The 12,390-nt window shown below is 54.7% G+C and overlaps 13 non-coding genes across 13 annotated transcripts; all 13 read left to right on the top strand.

Moving 5' to 3' along the window:
- The first annotated feature begins 185 nt into the window (after positions 1 to 185).
- Positions 186 to 304, top strand: LOC126102452 (5S ribosomal RNA). The gene has a single exon (XR_007522847.1). It is a non-coding gene; the product is annotated as a 5S ribosomal RNA (ribosomal RNA).
- Positions 305 to 1,146: 842 nt separating this feature from the next.
- Positions 1,147 to 1,265, top strand: LOC126101942 (5S ribosomal RNA). Its single transcript, XR_007522647.1, has one exon. It is a non-coding gene; the product is annotated as a 5S ribosomal RNA (ribosomal RNA).
- An 839-nt stretch (positions 1,266 to 2,104) lies between these two features.
- LOC126102798 (5S ribosomal RNA) lies at positions 2,105 to 2,223 on the top strand. Its single transcript, XR_007523069.1, has one exon. It is a non-coding gene; the product is annotated as a 5S ribosomal RNA (ribosomal RNA).
- An 843-nt stretch (positions 2,224 to 3,066) lies between these two features.
- LOC126101940 (5S ribosomal RNA) lies at positions 3,067 to 3,185 on the top strand. The gene has a single exon (XR_007522645.1). It is a non-coding gene; the product is annotated as a 5S ribosomal RNA (ribosomal RNA).
- Positions 3,186 to 4,023: 838 nt separating this feature from the next.
- On the top strand, positions 4,024 to 4,142 carry LOC126102440 (5S ribosomal RNA). The gene has a single exon (XR_007522845.1). It is a non-coding gene; the product is annotated as a 5S ribosomal RNA (ribosomal RNA).
- Positions 4,143 to 4,985: 843 nt separating this feature from the next.
- On the top strand, positions 4,986 to 5,104 carry LOC126102427 (5S ribosomal RNA). Its single transcript, XR_007522843.1, has one exon. It is a non-coding gene; the product is annotated as a 5S ribosomal RNA (ribosomal RNA).
- Positions 5,105 to 5,943: 839 nt separating this feature from the next.
- On the top strand, positions 5,944 to 6,062 carry LOC126101882 (5S ribosomal RNA). The gene has a single exon (XR_007522592.1). It is a non-coding gene; the product is annotated as a 5S ribosomal RNA (ribosomal RNA).
- Positions 6,063 to 6,897: 835 nt separating this feature from the next.
- On the top strand, positions 6,898 to 7,016 carry LOC126102414 (5S ribosomal RNA). The gene has a single exon (XR_007522842.1). It is a non-coding gene; the product is annotated as a 5S ribosomal RNA (ribosomal RNA).
- Positions 7,017 to 7,859: 843 nt separating this feature from the next.
- Positions 7,860 to 7,978, top strand: LOC126102964 (5S ribosomal RNA). Its single transcript, XR_007523215.1, has one exon. It is a non-coding gene; the product is annotated as a 5S ribosomal RNA (ribosomal RNA).
- An 842-nt stretch (positions 7,979 to 8,820) lies between these two features.
- On the top strand, positions 8,821 to 8,939 carry LOC126101676 (5S ribosomal RNA). The gene has a single exon (XR_007522403.1). It is a non-coding gene; the product is annotated as a 5S ribosomal RNA (ribosomal RNA).
- Positions 8,940 to 9,774: 835 nt separating this feature from the next.
- On the top strand, positions 9,775 to 9,893 carry LOC126102402 (5S ribosomal RNA). Its single transcript, XR_007522841.1, has one exon. It is a non-coding gene; the product is annotated as a 5S ribosomal RNA (ribosomal RNA).
- Positions 9,894 to 10,736: 843 nt separating this feature from the next.
- LOC126101675 (5S ribosomal RNA) lies at positions 10,737 to 10,855 on the top strand. The gene has a single exon (XR_007522402.1). It is a non-coding gene; the product is annotated as a 5S ribosomal RNA (ribosomal RNA).
- An 835-nt stretch (positions 10,856 to 11,690) lies between these two features.
- LOC126102963 (5S ribosomal RNA) lies at positions 11,691 to 11,809 on the top strand. Its single transcript, XR_007523214.1, has one exon. It is a non-coding gene; the product is annotated as a 5S ribosomal RNA (ribosomal RNA).
- Positions 11,810 to 12,390: the final 581 nt, after the last annotated feature.

Here is a 12,390-nt window from a genome sequence, read left to right as displayed (position 1 = left end):
GGCGGTGCGCCCGCTAATTCGGCCGTCGCTCTGCTGGGACGCCGGGCGCGCCTCCCCGCGCCGTCCTGGAGGAACTGGCGGTTGCGGAAGGAAGCGCTTTCGTCAAATGCGGCCGAAAACTAACATTTTGTGTGTTGGGAGAAAAGCCGAACGCGAATTCTGCCGTGCTCCTACATTAGACGAGCGCCAACGGCCATACCATGATGAATACACCGGTTCTCGTCCGATCACCGAAGTTAAGCATCATCGGGCCCGGCTAGTACTTGGATGGGTGACCGCCTGGGAAACCCGGGTGCTGTTGGCTCCCTTCCTTTTTTTTTTTTGTTATGTCGCCAGCCCAATTTTCAAACTACCTTTCTATTGTGACAAAGATGCTTCCTTAAGCCTTTTAAACTACTGTAATGGTACGAAAATGCAGTAATTAACTCAGTTTGAGGGAGAATGTGCTAACCAAGTTTGCCAAGAAGACTTTGAAAACGACAAAACAGTACGAATCGGCAGGTGATTTTTGAAATACGTCACCGCCTACTGTTGTGTAGCAGTGTAGAGTTCCAAATTTGATTTGTAACCACGAATTTATTCCTTAGTCGTCTCGTCTCGTCTCGTCTCGTCTCGTCTCGTCCCGCAGACGTTTGTCGTGCTTGCGCTGTCATATGGACCACGACCCGAGCGGCAGCGAGCGGCAGTCGAGCAAAGTCGGGACAAGTCGGGACGGGGACAGGGACAGGGATAGGAATGGTGCGAATGCACTGCAAACTACGCAGACACCTGGTGTGAGGCGAGGCGAGGCGAGGAAGCCCACATCGCTACCAGTGGCGCCCTCCAGCACGACACTGCCACACCCCGCACAGGCCCTCCGCTGAACACCAGGGACAAGATGCGTCCTCCGCTAGTGTCGAAGGCTGCACGCGCCCAGCGAATGACAGGGGGTGCAACGAGCAGCAGTGCGTCTCACACACGCGGCGGTGCGCCCGCTAATTCGGCCGTCGCTCTGCTGGGACGCCGGGCGCGCCTCCCCGCGCCGTCCTGGAGGAACTGGCGGTTGCGGAAGGAAGCGCTTTCGTCAAATGCGGCCGAAAACTAACATTTTGTGTGTTGGGAGAAAAGCCGAACGCGAATTCTGCCGTGCTCCTACATTAGACGAGCGCCAACGGCCATACCATGATGAATACACCGGTTGTCGTCCGATCACCGAAGTTAAGCATCATCGGGCCCGGCTAGTACTTGGATGGGTGACCGCCTGGGAAACCCGGGTGCTGTTGGCTCCCTTCCTTTTTTTTTTTTTTGTTATGTCGCCAGCCCAATTTTCAAACTACCTTTCTATTGTGACAAAGATGCTTCCTTAAGCCTTTTAAACTACTGTAATGGTACGAAAATGCAGTAATTAACTCAGTTTGAGGGAGAATGTGCTAACCAAGTTTGCCAAGAAGACTTTGAAAACGACAAAACAGTACGAATCGGCAGGTGATTTTTGAAATACGTCACCGCCTATTGTTGTGTAGGAGTGTAGAGTTCCAAATTTGATTTGTAACCACGAATTTATTCCTTAGTCGTCTCGTCTCGTCTCGTCTCGTCTCGTCCCGCAGACGTTTGTCGTGCTTGCGCTGTCATATGGACCACGACCCGAGCGGCAGCGAGCGGCAGTCGAGCAAAGTCGGGACAAGTCGGGACGGGGACAGGGACAGGGATAGGAATGGTGCGAATGCACTGCAAACTACGCAGACACCTGGTGTGAGGCGAGGCGAGGCGAGGAAGCCCACATCGCTACCAGTGGCGCCCTCCAGCACGACACTGCCACACCCCGCACAGGCCCTCCGCTGAACACCAGGGACAAGATGCGTCCTCCGCTAGTGTCGAAGGCTGCACGCGCCCAGCGAATGACAGGGGGTGCAACGAGCAGCAGTGCGTCTCACACACGCGGCGGTGCGCCCGCTAATTCGGCCGTCGCTCTGCTGGGACGCCGGGCGCGCCTCCCCGCGCCGTCCTGGAGGAACTGGCGGTTGCGGAAGGAAGCGCTTTCGTCAAATGCGGCCGAAAACTAACATTTTGTGTGTTGGGAGAAAAGCCGAACGCGAATTCTGCCGTGCTCCTACATTAGACGAGCGCCAACGGCCATACCATGATGAATACACCGGTTCTCGTCCGATCACCGAAGTTAAGCATCATCGGGCCCGGCTAGTACTCGGATGGGTGACCGCCTGGGAAACCCGGGTGCTGTTGGCTCCCTTCCTTTTTTTTTCTTTGTTATGTCGCCAGCCCAATTTTCAAACTACCTTTCTATTGTGACAAAGATGCTTCCTTAAGCCTTTTAAACTACTGTAATGGTACGAAAATGCAGTAATTAACTCAGTTTGAGGGAGAATGTGCTAACCAAGTTTGCCAAGAAGACTTTGAAAACGACAAAACAGTACGAATCGGCAGGTGATTTTTGAAATACGTCACCGCCTATTGTTGTGTAGGAGTGTAGAGTTCCAAATTTGATTTGTAACCACGAATTTATTCCTTAGTCGTCTCGTCTCGTCTCGTCTCGTCTCGTCTCGTCCCGCAGACGTTTGTCGTGCTTGCGCTGTCATATGGACCACGACCCGAGCGGCAGCGAGCGGCAGTCGAGCAAAGTCGGGACAAGTCGGGACGGGGACAGGGACAGGGATAGGAATGGTGCGAATGCACTGCAAACTACGCAGACACCTGGTGTGAGGCGAGGCGAGGCGAGGAAGCCCACATCGCTACCAGTGGCGCCCTCCAGCACGACACTGCCACACCCCGCACAGGCCCTCCGCTGAACACCAGGGACAAGATGCGTCCTCCGCTAGTGTCGAAGGCTGCACGCGCCCAGCGAATGACAGGGGGTGCAACGAGCAGCAGTGCGTCTCACACACGCGGCGGTGCGCCCGCTAATTCGGCCGTCGCTCTGCTGGGACGCCGGGCGCGCCTCCCCGCGCCGTCCTCGAGGAACTGGCGGTTGCGGAAGGAAGCGCTTTCGTCAAATGCGGCCGAAAACTAACATTTTGTGTGTTGGGAGAAAAGCCGAACGCGAATTCTGCCGTGCTCCTACATTAGACGAGCGCCAACGGCCATACCATGATGAATACACCGGTTGTCGTCCGATCACCGAAGTTAAGCATCATCGGGCCCGGCTAGTACTTGGATGGGTGACCGCCTGGGAAACCCGGGTGCTGTTGGCTCCCTTCCTTTTTTTTTTTTTGTTATGTCGCCAGCCCAATTTTCAAACTACCTTTCTATTGTGACAAAGATGCTTCCTTAAGCCTTTTAAACTACTGTAATGGTACGAAAATGCAGTAATTAACTCAGTTTGAGGGAGAATGTGCTAACCAAGTTTGCCAAGAAGACTTTGAAAACGACAAAACAGTACGAATCGGCAGGTGATTTTTTAAATACGTCACCGCCTATTGTTGTGTAGGAGTGTAGAGTTCCAAATTTGATTTGTAACCACGAATTTATTCCTTAGTCGTCTCGTCTCGTCTCGTCTCGTCTCGTCCCGCAGACGTTTGTCGTGCTTGCGCTGTCATATGGACCACGACCCGAGCGGCAGCGAGCGGCAGTCGAGCAAAGTCGGGACAAGTCGGGACGGGGACAGGGACAGGGATAGGAATGGTGCGAATGCACTGCAAACTACGCAGACACCTGGTGTGAGGCGAGGCGAGGCGAGGAAGCCCACATCGCTACCAGTGGCGCCCTCCAGCACGACACTGCCACACCCCGCACAGGCCCTCCGCTGAACACCAGGGACAAGATGCGTCCTCCGCTAGTGTCGAAGGCTGCACGCGCCCAGCGAATGACAGGGGGTGCAACGAGCAGCAGTGCGTCTCACACACGCGGCGGTGCGCCCGCTAATTCGGCCGTCGCTCTGCTGGGACGCCGGGCGCGCCTCCCCGCGCCGTCCTGGAGGAACTGGCGGTTGCGGAAGGAAGCGCTTTCGTCAAATGCGGCCGAAAACTAACATTTTGTGTGTTGGGAGAAAAGCCGAACGCGAATTCTGCCGTGCTCCTACATTAGACGAGCGCCAACGGCCATACCATGATGAATACACCGGTTCTCGTCCGATCACCGAAGTTAAGCATCATCGGGCCCGGCTAGTACTTGGATGGGTGACCGCCTGGGAAACCCGGGTGCTGTTGGCTCCCTTCCTTTTTTTTTCTTTGTTATGTCGCCAGCCCAATTTTCAAACTACCTTTCTATTGTGACAAAGATGCTTCCTTAAGCCTTTTAAACTACTGTAATGGTACGAAAATGCAGTAATTAACTCAGTTTGAGGGAGAATGTGCTAACCAAGTTTGCCAAGAAGACTTTGAAAACGACAAAACGGTACGAATCGGCAGGTGATTTTTGAAATACGTCACCGCCTATTGTTGTGTAGGAGTGTAGAGTTCCAAATTTGATTTGTAACCACGAATTTATTCCTTAGTCGTCTCGTCTCGTCTCGTCTCGTCTCGCCTCGTCCCGTAGACGTTTGTCGTGCTTGCGCTGTCATATGGACCACGACCCGAGCGGCAGCGAGCGGCAGTCGAGCAAAGTCGGGACAAGTCGGGACGGGGACAGGGACAGGGATAGGAATGGTGCGAATGCGCTGCAAACTACGCAGACACCTGGTGTGAGGCAAGGCGAGGCGAGGAAGCCCACATCGCTACCAGTGGCGCCCTCCAGCACGACACTGCCACACCCCGCACAGGCCCTCCGCTGAACACCAGGGACAAGATGCGTCCTCCGCTAGTGTCGAAGGCTGCACGCGCCCAGCGAATGACAGGGGGTGCAACGAGCAGCAGTGCGTCTCACACACGCGGCGGTGCGCCCGCTAATTCGGCCGTCGCTCTGCTGGGACGCCGGGCGCGCCTCCCCGCGCCGTCCTGGAGGAACTGGCGGTTGCGGAAGGAAGCGCTTTCGTCAAATGCGGCCGAAAACTAACATTTTGTGTGTTGGGAGAAAAGCCGAACGCGAATTCTGCCGTGCTCCTACATTAGACGAGCGCCAACGGCCATACCATGATGAATACACCGGTTCTCGTCCGATCACCGAAGTTAAGCATCATCGGGCCCGGCTAGTACTTGGATGGGTGACCGCCTGGGAAACCCGGGTGCTGTTGGCTCCCTTCCTTTTTTTTTTTTTTGTTATGTCGCCAGCCCAATTTTCAAACTACCTTTCTATTGTGACAAAGATGCTTCCTTAAGCCTTTTAAACTACTGTAATGGTACGAAAATGCAGTAATTAACTCAGTTTGAGGGAGAATGTGCTAACCAAGTTTGCCAAGAAGACTTTGAAAACGACAAAACAGTACGAATCGGCAGGTGATTTTTGAAATACGTCACCGCCTATTGTTGTGTAGGAGTGTAGAGTTCCAAATTTGATTTGTAACCACGAATTTATTCCTTAGTCGTCTCGTCTCGTCTCGTCTCGTCTCGTCCCGCAGACGTTTGTCGTGCTTGCGCTGTCATATGGACCACGACCCGAGCGGCAGCGAGCGGCAGTCGAGCAAAGTCGGGACAAGTCGGGACGGGGACAGGGAGAGGGATAGGAATGGTGCGAATGCACTGCAAACTACGCAGACACCTGGTGTGAGGCGAGGCGAGGCGAGGAAGCCCACATCGCTACCAGTGGCGCCCTCCAGCACGACACTGCCACACCCCGCACAGGCCCTCCGCTGAACACCAGGGACAAGATGCGTCCTCCGCTAGTGTCGAAGGCTGCACGCGCCCAGCGAATGACAGGGGGTGCAACGAGCAGCAGTGCGTCTCACACACGCGGCGGTGCGCCCGCTAATTCGGCCGTCGCTCTGCTGGGACGCCGGGCGCGCCTCCCCGCGCCGTCCTCGAGGAACTGGCGGTTGCGGAAGGAAGCGCTTTCGTCAAATGCAGCCGAAAACTAACATTTTGTGTGTTGGGAGAAAAGCCGAACGCGAATTCTGCCGTGCTCCTACATTAGATGAGCGCCAACGGCCATACCATGATGAATACACCGGTTCTCGTCCGATCACTGAAGTTAAGTATCATCGGGCCCGGCTAGTACTTGGATGGGTGACCGCCTGGGAAACCCGGGTGCTGTTGGCTCCCTTCCTCTTTTTTTTGTTATGTCGCCAGCCCAGTTTTCAAACTACCTTTCTGTTGTGACAAAGATGCTTCCTTAAGCCTTTTAAACTACTGTAATGGTACGAAAATGCAGTAATTAACTCAGTTTGAGGGAGAATGTGCTAACCAAGTTTGCCAAGAAGACTTTGAAAACGACAAAACAGTACGAATCGGCAGGTGATTTTTAAAATACGTCACCGCCTATTGTTGTGTAGGAGTGTAGAGTTCCAAATTTGATTTGTAACCACGAATTTATTCCTTAGTCGTCTCGTCTCGTCTCGTCTCGTCTCGTCCCGCAGACGTTTGTCGTGCTTGCGCTGTCATATGGACCAGGACCCGAGCGGCAGCGAGCGGCAGTCGAGCAAAGTCGGGACAAGTCGGGACGGGGACAGGGACAGGGATAGGAATGGTGCGAATGCACTGCAAACTACGCTGACACCTGGTGTGAGGCGAGGCGAGGCGAGGAAGCCCACATCGCTACCAGTGGCGCCCTCCAGCACGACACTGCCACACACCGCACAGGCCCTCCGCTGAACACCAGGGACAAGATGCGTCCTCCGCTAGTGTCGAAGGCTGCACGCGCCCAGCGAATGACAGGGGGTGCAACGAGCAGCAGTGCGTCTCACACACGCGGCGGTGCGCCCGCTAATTCGGCCGTCGCTCTGCTGGGACGCCGGGCGCGCCTCCCCGCGCCGTCCTGGAGGAACTGGCGGTTGCGGAAGGAAGCGCTTTCGTCAAATGCGGCCGAAAACTAACATTTTGTGTGTTGGGAGAAAAGCCGAACGCGAATTCTGCCGTGCTCCTACATTAGACGAGCGCCAACGGCCATACCATGATGAATACACCGGTTCTCGTCCGATCACCGAAGTTAAGCATCATCGGGCCCGGCTAGTACTTGGATGGGTGACCGCCTGGGAAACCCGGGTGCTGTTGGCTCCCTTCCTTTTTTTTTTTTTGTTATGTCGCCAGCCCAATTTTCAAACTACCTTTCTATTGTGACAAAGATGCTTCCTTAAGCCTTTTAAACTACTGTAATGGTACGAAAATGCAGTAATTAACTCAGTTTGAGGGAGAATGTGCTAACCAAGTTTGCCAAGAAGACTTTGAAAACGACAAAACAGTACGAATCGGCAGGTGATTTTTGAAATACGTCACCGCCTACTGTTGTGTAGCAGTGTAGAGTTCCAAATTTGATTTGTAACCACGAATTTATTCCTTAGTCGTCTCGTCTCGTCTCGTCTCGTCTCGTCTCGTCCCGCAGACGTTTGTCGTGCTTGCGCTGTCATATGGACCACGACCCGAGCGGCAGCGAGCGGCAGTCGAGCAAAGTCGGGACAAGTCGGGACGGGGACAGGGACAGGGATAGGAATGGTGCGAATGCACTGCAAACTACGCAGACACCTGGTGTGAGGCGAGGCGAGGCGAGGAAGCCCACATCGCTACCAGTGGCGCCCTCCAGCACGACACTGCCACACCCCGCACAGGCCCTCCGCTGAACACCAGGGACAAGATGCGTCCTCCGCTAGTGTCGAAGGCTGCACGCGCCCAGCGAATGACAGGGGGTGCAACGAGCAGCAGTGCGTCTCACACACGCGGCGGTGCGCCCGCTAATTCGGCCGTCGCTCTGCTGGGACGCCGGGCGCGCCTCCCCGCGCCGTCCTCGAGGAACTGGCGGTTGCGGAAGGAAGCGCTTTCGTCAAATGCGGCCGAAAACTAACATTTTGTGTGTTGGGAGAAAAGCCGAACGCGAATTCTGCCGTGCTCCTACATTAGACGAGCGCCAACGGCCATACCATGATGAATACACCGGTTCTCGTCCGATCACCGAAGTTAAGCATCATCGGGCCCGGCTAGTACTTGGATGGGTGACCGCCTGGGAAACCCGGGTGCTGTTGGTTCCCTTCCTTTTTTTTTTTTGTTATGTCGCCAGCCCAATTTTCAAACTACCTTTCTATTGTGACAAAGATGCTTCCTTAAGCCTTTTAAACTACTGTAATGGTACGAAAATGCAGTAATTAACTCAGTTTGAGGGAGAATGTGCTAACCAAGTTTGCCAAGAAGACTTTGAAAACGACAAAACAGTACGAATCGGCAGGTGATTTTTGAAATACGTCACCGCCTATTGTTGTGTAGGAGTGTAGAGTTCCAAATTTGATTTGTAACCACGAATTTATTCCTTAGTCGTCTCGTCTCGTCTCGTCTCGTCTCGTCTCGTCCCGCAGACGTTTGTCGTGCTTGCGCTGTCATATGGACCACGACCCGAGCGGCAGCGAGCGGCAGTCGAGCAAAGTCGGGACAAGTCGGGACGGGGACAGGGACAGGGATAGGAATGGTGCGAATGCACTGCAAACTACGCAGACACCTGGTGTGAGGCGAGGCGAGGCGAGGAAGCCCACATCGCTACCAGTGGCGCCCTCCAGCACGACACTGCCACACCCCGCACAGGCCCTCCGCTGAACACCAGGGACAAGATGCGTCCTCCGCTAGTGTCGAAGGCTGCACGCGCCCAGCGAATGACAGGGGGTGCAACGAGCAGCAGTGCGTCTCACACACGCGGCGGTGCGCCCGCTAATTCGGCCGTCGCTCTGCTGGGACGCCGGGCGCGCCTCCCCGCGCCGTCCTCGAGGAACTGGCGGTTGCGGAAGGAAGCGCTTTCGTCAAATGCAGCCGAAAACTAACATTTTGTGTGTTGGGAGAAAAGCCGAACGCGAATTCTGCCGTGCTCCTACATTAGATGAGCGCCAACGGCCATACCATGATGAATACACCGGTTCTCGTCCGATCACTGAAGTTAAGCATCATCGGGCCCGGCTAGTACTTGGATGGGTGACCGCCTGGGAAACCCGGGTGCTGTTGGCTCCCTTCCTCTTTTTTTTGTTATGTCGCCAGCCCAGTTTTCAAACTACCTTTCTGTTGTGACAAAGATGCTTCCTTAAGCCTTTTAAACTACTGTAATGGTACGAAAATGCAGTAATTAACTCAGTTTGAGGGAGAATGTGCTAACCAAGTTTGCCAAGAAGACTTTGAAAACGACAAAACAGTACGAATCGGCAGGTGATTTCTGAAATACGTCACCGCCTATTGTTGTGTAGGAGTGTAGAGTTCCAAATTTGATTTGTAACCAGGAATTTATTCCTTAGTCGTCTCGTCTCGTCTCGTCTCGTCTCGTCCCGCAGACGTTTGTCGTGCTTGCGCTGTCATATGGACCAGGACCCGAGCGGCAGCGAGCGGCAGTCGAGCAAAGTCGGGACAAGTCGGGACGGGGACAGGGACAGGGATAGGAATGGTGCGAATGCACTGCAAACTACGCAGACACCTGGTGTGAGGCGAGGCGAGGCGAGGAAGCCCACATCGCTACCAGTGGCGCCCTCCAGCACGACACTGCCACACACCGCACAGGCCCTCCGCTGAACACCAGGGACAAGATGCGTCCTCCGCTAGTGTCGAAGGCTGCACGCGCCCAGCGAATGACAGGGGGTGCAACGAGCAGCATTTCGTCTCACACACGCGGCGGTGCGCCCACTAATTCGGCCGTCGCTCTGCTGGGACGCCGGGCGCGCCTCCCCGCGCCGTCCTGGAGGAACTGGCGGTTGCGGAAGGAAGCGCTTTCGTCAAATGCGGCCGAAAACTAACATTTTGTGTGTTGGGAGAAAAGCCGAACGCGAATTCTGCCGTGCTCCTACATTAGACGAGCGCCAACGGCCATACCATGATGAATACACCGGTTCTCGTCCGATCACCGAAGTTAAGCATCATCGGGCCCGGCTAGTACTTGGATGGGTGACCGCCTGGGAAACCCGGGTGCTGTTGGCTCCCTTCCTTTTTTTTTTTTTGTTATGTCGCCAGCCCAATTTTCAAACTACCTTTCTATTGTGACAAAGATGCTTCCTTAAGCCTTTTAAACTACTGTAATGGTACGAAAATGCAGTAATTAACTCAGTTTGAGGTAGAATGTGCTAACCAAGTTTGCCAAGAAGACTTTGAAAACGACAAAACAGTACGAATCGGCAGGTGATTTTTGAAATACGTCACCGCCTACTGTTGTGTAGCAGTGTAGAGTTCCAAATTTGATTTGTAACCACGAATTTATTCCTTAGTCGTCTCGTCTCGTCTCGTCTCGTCTCGTCTCGTCCCGCAGACGTTTGTCGTGCTTGCGCTGTCATATGGACCACGACCCGAGCGGCAGCGAGCGGCAGTCGAGCAAAGTCGGGACAAGTCGGGACGGGGACAGGGACAGGGATAGGAATGGTGCGAATGCACTGCAAACTACGCAGACACCTGGTGTGAGGCGAGGCGAGGCGAGGAAGCCCACATCGCTACCAGTGGCGCCCTCCAGCACGACACTGCCACACCCCGCACAGGCCCTCCGCTGAACACCAGGGACAAGATGCGTCCTCCGCTAGTGTCGAAGGCTGCACGCGCCCAGCGAATGACAGGGGGTGCAACGAGCAGCAGTGCGTCTCACACACGCGGCGGTGCGCCCGCTAATTCGGCCGTCGCTCTGCTGGGACGCCGGGCGCGCCTCCCCGCGCCGTCCTCGAGGAACTGGCGGTTGCGGAAGGAAGCGCTTTCGTCAAATGCGGCCGAAAACTAACATTTTGTGTGTTGGGAGAAAAGCCGAACGCGAATTCTGCCGTGCTCCTACATTAGATGAGCGCCAACGGCCATACCATGATGAATACACCGGTTCTCGTCCGATCACTGAAGTTAAGCATCATCGGGCCCGGCTAGTACTTGGATGGGTGACCGCCTGGGAAACCCGGGTGCTGTTGGCTCCCTTCCTCTTTTTTTTGTTATGTCGCCAGCCCAGTTTTCAAACTACCTTTCTGTTGTGACAAAGATGCTTCCTTAAGCCTTTTAAACTACTGTAATGGTACGAAAATGCAGTAATTAACTCAGTTTGAGGGAGAATGTGCTAACCAAGTTTGCCAAGAAGACTTTGAAAACGACAAAACAGTACGAATCGGCAGGTGATTTCTGAAATACGTCACCGCCTATTGTTGTGTAGGAGTGTAGAGTTCCAAATTTGATTTGTAACCACGAATTTATTCCTTAGTCGTCTCTTATCGTCTCGTCTCGTCTCGTCCCGCAGACGTTTGTCGTGCTTGCGCTGTCATATGGACCACGACCCGAGCGGCAGCGAGCGGCAGTCGAGCAAAGTCGGGACAAGTCGGGACGGGGACAGGGACAGGGATAGGAATGGTGCGAATGCACTGCAAACTACGCAGACACCTGGTGTGAGGCGAGGCGAGGCGAGGAAGCCCACATCGCTACCAGTGGCGCCCTCCAGCACGACACTGCCACACCCCGCACAGGCCCTCCGCTGAACACCAGGGACAAGATGCGTCCTCCGCTAGTGTCGAAGGCTGCACGCGCCCAGCGAATGACAGGGGGTGCAACGAGCAGCAGTGCGTCTCACACACGCGGCGGTGCGCCCGCTAATTCGGCCGTCGCTCTGCTGGGACGCCGGGCGCGCCTCCCCGCGCCGTCCTCGAGGAACTGGCGGTTGCGGAAGGAAGCGCTTTCGTCAAATGCGGCCGAAAACTAACATTTTGTGTGTTGGGAGAAAAGCCGAACGCGAATTCTGCCGTGCTCCTACATTAGACGAGCGCCAACGGCCATACCATGATGAATACACCGGTTCTCGTCCGATCACCGAAGTTAAGCATCATCGGGCCCGGCTAGTACTTGGATGGGTGACCGCCTGGGAAACCCGGGTGCTGTTGGTTCCCTTCCTTTTTTTTTTTTGTTATGTCGCCAGCCCAATTTTCAAACTACCTTTCTATTGTGACAAAGATGCTTCCTTAAGCCTTTTAAACTACTGTAATGGTACGAAAATGCAGTAATTAACTCAGTTTGAGGGAGAATGTGCTAACCAAGTTTGCCAAGAAGACTTTGAAAACGACAAAACAGTACGAATCGGCAGGTGATTTTTGAAATACGTCACCGCCTATTGTTGTGTAGGAGTGTAGAGTTCCAAATTTGATTTGTAACCACGAATTTATTCCTTAGTCGTCTCGTCTCGTCTCGTCTCGTCTCGTCCCGCAGACGTTTGTCGTGCTTGCGCTGTCATATGGACCACGACCCGAGCGGCAGCGAGCGGCAGTCGAGCAAAGTCGGGACAAGTCGGGACGGGGACAGGGACAGGGATAGGAATGGTGCGAATGCACTGCAAACTACGCAGACACCTGGTGTGAGGCGAGGCGAGGCGAGGAAGCCCACATCGCTACCAGTGGCGCCCTCCAGCACGACACTGCCACACCCCGCACAGGCCCTCCGCTGAACACCAGGGACAAGATGCGTCCTCCGC

The sequence above is a fragment of the Schistocerca cancellata genome, chromosome 9 (genome assembly GCF_023864275.1).
Source record: "Schistocerca cancellata isolate TAMUIC-IGC-003103 chromosome 9, iqSchCanc2.1, whole genome shotgun sequence".
NCBI classification, from domain to species: Eukaryota; Metazoa; Arthropoda; class Insecta; order Orthoptera; family Acrididae; genus Schistocerca; species Schistocerca cancellata.
Note: the sequence above shows the minus strand (reverse complement) of the source record. Positions and strands in the feature narration are given on the sequence as shown.